The 7,209-nt window shown below is 48.5% G+C and overlaps 2 long non-coding RNA genes across 2 annotated transcripts in view; one reads left to right on the top strand and one right to left on the bottom strand.

The window, feature by feature from the left end:
- The window catches only part of LOC119101731 (uncharacterized), a 25,170-nt gene that overhangs the window by 10,605 nt on the left and 7,356 nt on the right, over nucleotides 1–7,209 (bottom strand). The gene's annotated exons all lie outside the window — the stretch shown is intronic.
- Nucleotides 3,272–5,585, top strand: LOC119101732 (uncharacterized). The gene is made up of 3 exons (XR_005094607.1): nucleotides 3,272–3,357; nucleotides 4,663–4,758; nucleotides 5,414–5,585. It is a non-coding gene; the product is annotated as an uncharacterized LOC119101732 (long non-coding RNA).

The following is a 7,209-nucleotide window of genomic DNA, read 5'->3' on the forward strand; positions in this document are numbered from 1 at the left end:
CCTAACATAGCCTAACCTAACCTAGCCTAGCCTAGCCTAGCCTAGCCTAGCCTAGCCTAGCCTAGCTAGCCTAGCCTAGCCTAGCCTAGCCTAGCCTAGCCTAGCCTAGCCTAGCCTAGCCTAGCCTAGCCTAGCCTACGCTACCCTAACCTAACCTAACTTAACCTAACCTAACCTAACCTTACCTCCCCCACCCTATCCCCTTCAACCTAGTGTCCCATTGCCATCCATGTTCCATGCCATATATACGTACCGTATTAAGAAGTTTTGTTTAGCCGCCATATTCTCATTTTCCTTTTCCTTCCCCACCCAAAGACATCATATTTGCCCACCATGTCGACCCATCTGCAAACAGTACGGAAGGCTGCTTGGATACGCAAGAAAAATATTTCATTGGATTCTTGTTACCTTGGCCCCGCACATTTTTATGGTTCTTGATGCGCAGCAATGTTGTGATCGCGCGTAGTAATGGCGTCGGGGTCGCGGTTCTTGCGTTTTGTGTCGTTCGGACGTTCGCTACCGTAGCTATTTAAGTTCCAAGGTAAGAGTTTAGATGACCTGTTTTACGATTAATTACGATATGTTCTGCCTTAAAAAGAACGATTGATGTACAATGCTCCTATTAACATGAGGTAGCCATGTATACCCTGACCAGCCAAACACCCCCCCCCCCCTCCCTTACCTTCTTTCATGGGCATAAGCACTTCAGGTCAGCCGTTATCTGTACAAGATCTCAGCCAATAAAAGCCCCATCAGGGGTGATCTGATGATCAAGGTATTTCAAGGTTGTTTGAAAACATTACTCTCCTGTTATCTTCTCTGAAAAAGACGGCATCAACTGGAACAAGATTAAGTCCTACGCCACAAAGTCCCTCCAGAACCGTGTGTCAAGTCTAGTAATGTTGCTCATCGCTTGGGATCACGAGCAGGATGTCTGCTAGACACACGTGAACACGCTCCAGGCCCCCTAGGACCATTCGCATGAATAGGCTTAAAAGTGCATGCATCCCATAGACATCCGCCGAGGGTAAACGTTTTTCGGTGCGGAAAACGCGCAAATTTTGCTCGATTTCTCCGGAAGTTGTGGATTCCAAAACGCATGCTCATTGTCAAGTGTTGAAGCAAAGGAACGGAAACGCATCCAATTACAGGGAAAACAGCCTGCTTTTGAACGAGGGGCTTATTCAACGTTCTTATGTCCGCCATAATCCAAGACTCATAAGACACAATAATCTGGATCAAAATGATAAAAATGTTCCAATCGCAGGGTTCCCCCCTTCGAGGACACCACACACCTGTAGGTCATCAAGCTGCGACCTCCATCGGTCTTCACGGGCCCTTAGAATTGGGTGTGGCCGCATGAACTGAGGCTATGTTCCGTCCCGCAGCTCCAAGGTAACATCGCCACCTGTTACACTCGCCTATGCCTGCATAGCGGCATGGTTGAAAAACCTCCGGGAACAAACTGATCAACGTCGCCAAATTATCTCACTGCTAGCCAGTGGTGGGGTAGCCAACCACAATCCCTGAAAACACCTCATCAGTGGTTTTTCCAGCATACCGGCCGTCGTCACTCCGCAGCAAACACCACGTTCAGTTTTGATGTGACGTCACCGACGGTTCCCCAGCAGGTTCGAGCTGGCGCGTCCCAACATGGTCAATCGGCTCTGCATAGCCAATTATACCCTGCCTATGCGTGGCGATCAGGCGATCCGATCGGTGGCGGCTGGACAATGAGATCTCTCTGCTGGTTGACGGTGTGTCATCAGCGAGTCGCACATTTCAACGTTGCTTGAGCGTTGTCACACGAACAAGTAGCCTCACACGACAGGGCTTGGCTGACCTTAACCGCTAAGCACACAGCTGACTGCTAAGGAACAGATACCGTCTTCTTTCAATTTTGGAGTCCCAATCGGTGCCAAGGTCCCTTTCAGTGGCATTTGAGGACCGTGCCCAGGGCCGGATTCCTGAAAGGGAGTATCTCACCTCTTTGCACTTTTTACATATTGCTACATCACATGCGTACGATTTGATCACTGATACCAGTTTCCTCGAAATCCTTCTCACTAGCTCGAAATTTGTTTTTGAAGAAGCTGACTCTGCGGGATAAGTCTTATTTGATTCCGTGCCCACCATTATGACTGTAATACCTTTCATTTGACTTGCTTTTCCAACGCATATGTTCTTTGATATTTGCGACACACTAATGTGTCAACATATCTGGGAAATAAATGCTACGAAAGCTTGTAACATTGCTTAGACAAAGCCTTATGCGACCATGATGCTATTACCCCGCAAATTCAACAAAATGCTATACTATGTCTTTGATCTGTTCGCTAAAGCACCAACCACAGCGGCTCTCTTCCAGGCGTACTTTGGCTGTAGGGATGGGAGCATTTAATGATCCATGGGACCCACTGGTTCAAACTTCATCCAACCAACTTCCCGGTAACAGGCCCTTGCACGCTCGGCCAATCACAAACGTTAATTTGTTCGCGCCGGTAGACGTGCGCACGGTGGTTGTCATGACGGCAGTGATTGAGGGAAGGAAGAGACACAATACACTTACAAAACGTCGACAGCGTGATTTGACCTCGCAAATAGTTCAGATTGATATATTTTTGTATCGACGGTGCTGCAGTAGCGCTAACTCGTGCCTTTACAAGACATAATAGTGCTGGGGTTTGCTAAAATATTTTTTGAAATATACCCCCAAAGGTGAGACACTTCTTCCCCTCCGGTATCCTCCGGCCTCCGACCAGCCGTTCGGGTCCTTTGGGCTCTCAAATCGGGACCTTAATAGGAGAACTGTGCCCCCTCTGACTCTCCTCGGCCTGGACACTGCTGTGATGTAGCTAGGATGCAGCAATGAATAAAACACACCCCATCGAGGTCCCAGGAAAGGATGATTAATCTTAAGCGATGGTTCATGCCTCTGCAAGTTGTGTGTTGTGGGTAGGATTATCCAAAAGTTTGAAGCATAGGGATCGCCGTGAGCATATTACACCTCCGGTCTCAAGTGTTTTCCTTAGAACACAAGTGCGGACAGGCCGGCTTTTTATGGACATTTCCACATGAGTCACGTTCGAGTGCATTCGAATGTTTACATTATGTTCACTGTTCTCGCTGTGCACAAAAACGTCCCAGCAATCGACGCACTCGAAAGCTCTTGCAGCACCAGAGTGAATCATATTCAGCTGTAAAAACAGGCACACGTTAGCTATTGTCACAACTATAAAGTCTGAGTAACTCTCACCTCCAGCCACATCGCGCTTCTCCACCGGCAACGAAGAGTCCGCCTCCAGATCGCCATGCTGCTGCAGCTGCTAGTCCTGACCCTGCTGGCCTCTTCGTTCGGTGAGCACACACCAGTCGCTGCTTAAACCGCAGCTGTCTTAAGTCGCTGCCTGAACCCATCGCTAACTGCAAATTTATGTAGTCTAGTTGATCCCAAAATAGCTATCCGATACATCCCACCTGGTCAGTGTGATAAAGAGTGTGTGTGTGTTGTAGCATCGGCTAGTGCTTTACCCTAGTGTCTGTATTAGAATGCTGGACGCCTTTAATCAAACTGTACATTCGGCATACGTGCAGCGGGAGTACGAGGCTGGGTTATTGCGTCCGGGCAATTGTTTTGTCCAGAAACTCTTGACCGTACCGGTATTGTTGTAAAATAGAGGCAAAACGTAATGCGCTGGCATAACTGACATGGTGAGTTGGAGAAGAATAAATAAGAAAACCTGCCTTGTGCTGCTTGTGCGCCTCTCCACAGACCGTGAGGATGTCTGCGTAAGTGATCCGTCTGCACGACCCCCATGATCAGCCGACTGGACGCTCTAATGCGCTTGACAAATCCTGTAATTGTCTGAGATGTCATCATTGACCCGCTGATGAGCTCTTGCGATCGTCTGAGTGTCCCTTACTGCCCCATGCATCATTACACTGTCCAGCCTTTCCGGTCGAATGAGTCATTGTCACTTCCCGAACCAAATCCGGCAAAAGCATGATAATACTGTCAAACAATCATGTGAAAATGTGATAATTCTGTGATGGAGAACCTTTTCAGAGATACTTGACGTCATCGGATATGTAGCAGCAGTGAGCATTCAACAAACTGTGAATTGTGGAGGATATTGGGCCTGTGCGATATCGTAGCTTTGCGGCAGTGGTAATATATTCAATAATACATTAACGGGGTTAGAGATAGCATGTCTATTTCAACGTCTCCACTTTCTCTGCCACTCCGCTCCCCCCATGCCAAGGTAAAAGGACAGATCAAAGGGCAATAGGATAGAACACACGGTAATAGGATAGATCGCACGGTAAATTTTACGGGACTGTCTGTTTGTAGGATCTGTCCTGGAGAACACAAATGCCGGTAAATCGATATTTTCACTGGAAGGAGGGAATCTCAGGTTGTACTGGGGGCAGAATTTGGCGGACACTGGTGGGATTTATTCCACCGCACCCCCAGCAAGTATTTTAAACTAGAACATGGTTTTGAGTGGCTGTTACTGCTCTCCCACCAGCCTTTGCGGTCGTCTAAATGACTGTCATTGCCTCTGCCAACAGGCCTGTGGTCGTCACCCACTGGTTACCACTGTCCCTCAGTCCCATCAGGTGCCGTCATTGTCGTCTAATGTCATCTCGTCGTGCCACCAGAGCCAGCCAGTGGCCATGCCATCATAACGCCCCTGCCAGTCACGGCCCCGCCATGCCCGGAACCTGCGGGGCCCACTGGTTATGCTCCTCCTCCAGGTAAAGGCGAGCAAAAGTCGAGCACTCGCACCATGCGAGCATCCTGATACATAACTAAGGATCCGCTAGCATCCGTAGGTGGGGCCGATGGCTCCGTTGACAGTCTCTGCACCCACCGAACTCTGGTCGGCTAGTTCACTATTTCCGGTGCTCGGAGCGCCCAAGTCCAAATTTTTGCATGCGCCAACAGGCCACGCCATCAACTGCACACGGCTGCCGACGACAAAAGCACGCACACGGCACTGGGAGTCATGCTGCCACCTGGTCTTTCGCCAGAGACATTATCCCAACGGTTCCTGGCTTGATTGATAAGCACCTTTTCCCACATTATTTAAGCCGAAGGTGTGATCCTTTGGAGCGATTACAAGGCAGCGGTTTCCATTTTGACATCCTAACAAGTATTTGCAAACCATTTGCGTAATAATGCATGCTGCCCACTGAACCACGTTTTGCAGCACGATAAAAGTAAGAGTGCTCCTCCAGGTGTATCCGAATGTTTCCGAAGCTGCTGGTGTGACGTCCCAAGGCTGTGTCAAAGATTGATATCATCTATTGTTATGTCATGTTACGTTGTGTCATGCCGTATCAAGATTCACCGCAATATGGCGAGGTTATTCTGTCATTAATACTTCGTCCATTTTTTCAACTCCGCCAGCTGGTGGCTCCTCCAGCTCTTCCAGTTCCGACTGATCTTCATAGCCGGATTTGGCTTTGAACGTCTCAGAAGTCTGCCTGTGACACCCACCGGGGCTGCTTGTGACTTCCAGTGGCCGGGTCAGCACAACCTAAGGCGTGATCGACACGGAGATCCCACGTCACGGAAATGTTATGGATTGTCTGGTGAACACGTGCTGGACAACAGGTGTTTTCTGGAAGCCTTCACTTCCTAAACTTTTTTGGGTTTGCGGTACGCTCTCCATATAAGTGTGTGCTGTTGGAAAACATTTGGACGAATCTTGTTTAACCTGGAGTGAACACGTGGAGGGAAACCGAGATTTTTTCGGGAAACTTTACCTTCCGAAAACATTTTTTCTGGGTTAAGTGTGTGTTGTCCATACAAAGGTATGCTGTTGGAAAACACTTAGATGAATCTTGTTGATCGACCATGAAATGTTACGGAGCACCCTTAAAAACCATTGAATCATCCCAATATGTGCCTGGTTCAATAACAGAAACAACATGTCCCAGCTCCTCTTGTGTTTCGTAACGCAGCCTGTTCTTGCCTTTCTGGACGCTATTTTCAAACGACGAGTTGTCAAATTACAGGCCCAGCCTTCTTTGAAAATCGCGTATAGGAGACAGGTTATATGTGCAGTGGAACGAGCATTACAATTTACTATTATCGGGGAACGATTGTCCCAACATTCGTCTCCTCCAATGTTTAGACTGTTGCTTTGTCTATGCAACAACAACGTATGCTACGAACATGACGATAAGACACGAATGGTTCGTGCGCCAAAGTGCACAGAAAAAAACGAATGCTCGTACATGGTCAGATCTGCATTGGAATTTCTAATGGTATCATGAAGATATCATGGATGTCGTGGTCCGTCATAGCATTGTGAGAGACGACATATCCTTCACATCGGCCTCAATGAATGCCCAGTGTTTGACTGTGCATCTACGCACGCTGGTTGGTGGGCACGGGCGCACGATATCTTTCTGGTGATAGCTGCTGTGTAGCCAATATTACGGCCAGATTTCAAGCGCCTCCCGTAAGTGCATTCCTCGCGTCTCAAGCAGAAAAATACGATTGGCAATATCCCAGCACGGCCTCAGGACTAGTGTCGTTCTGCTAGCATTGGTGGTTGTGGGATAGGCTTGCTTTATGCTCGACGCTTGCCGACTGCAAATGTCATGAGACCGAATTAATCATATTCGTCTGCAAACGGAATTTGGAGTTAACAACACTTACTCCCGCTGAACTATGTCCACGTCTCAGTCGTCTGCAGTGCATATGGTTTCCCTGAAAACCGACATTATGTCCTTCTCAAAGAGCTTGCATACTATGCAGTTGCCACTGATGCATGCACCGGAGTGATGGACTCCGATGTTATGTCTTCTTCTCGGCACATATGCACTGACATAGATATGGTTATGCCGTTCCGGCCATGGCGAATCCCAAACGTAAGAGAGCCAGTTCCCGAACCAATAGTCCAATGGAAAAAGTCCAACGAATACAATTCGAACCACAAAAGACGGACAACGGTGGACGACAAAAAGTTGAGCGGGATAAAAGTGGACAGGCACGATTGTCGACTGACAAATAGTCGCACGACGAAGGGTCGAAAGCAACAAAAGTTGGCAATGATAGTTGGCAACGGGAGATACAGATGAACTGGACAGGAGTGGGCGGGAGCGGGTGGGACCGTACGTGACGGAACCACACCAGGAGGGAGTGGGCGTGAGCGGGTGGGACCGCACGTGACCGAATCACACCAGGAGGGAGTG

The sequence above is a fragment of the Pollicipes pollicipes genome, unplaced genomic scaffold (genome assembly GCF_011947565.3).
Source record: "Pollicipes pollicipes isolate AB1234 unplaced genomic scaffold, Ppol_2.1 Scaffold_4881;HRSCAF=5763_pilon_pilon_pilon, whole genome shotgun sequence".
NCBI lineage: Eukaryota > Metazoa > Arthropoda > Thecostraca > Pollicipedomorpha > Pollicipedidae > Pollicipes > Pollicipes pollicipes.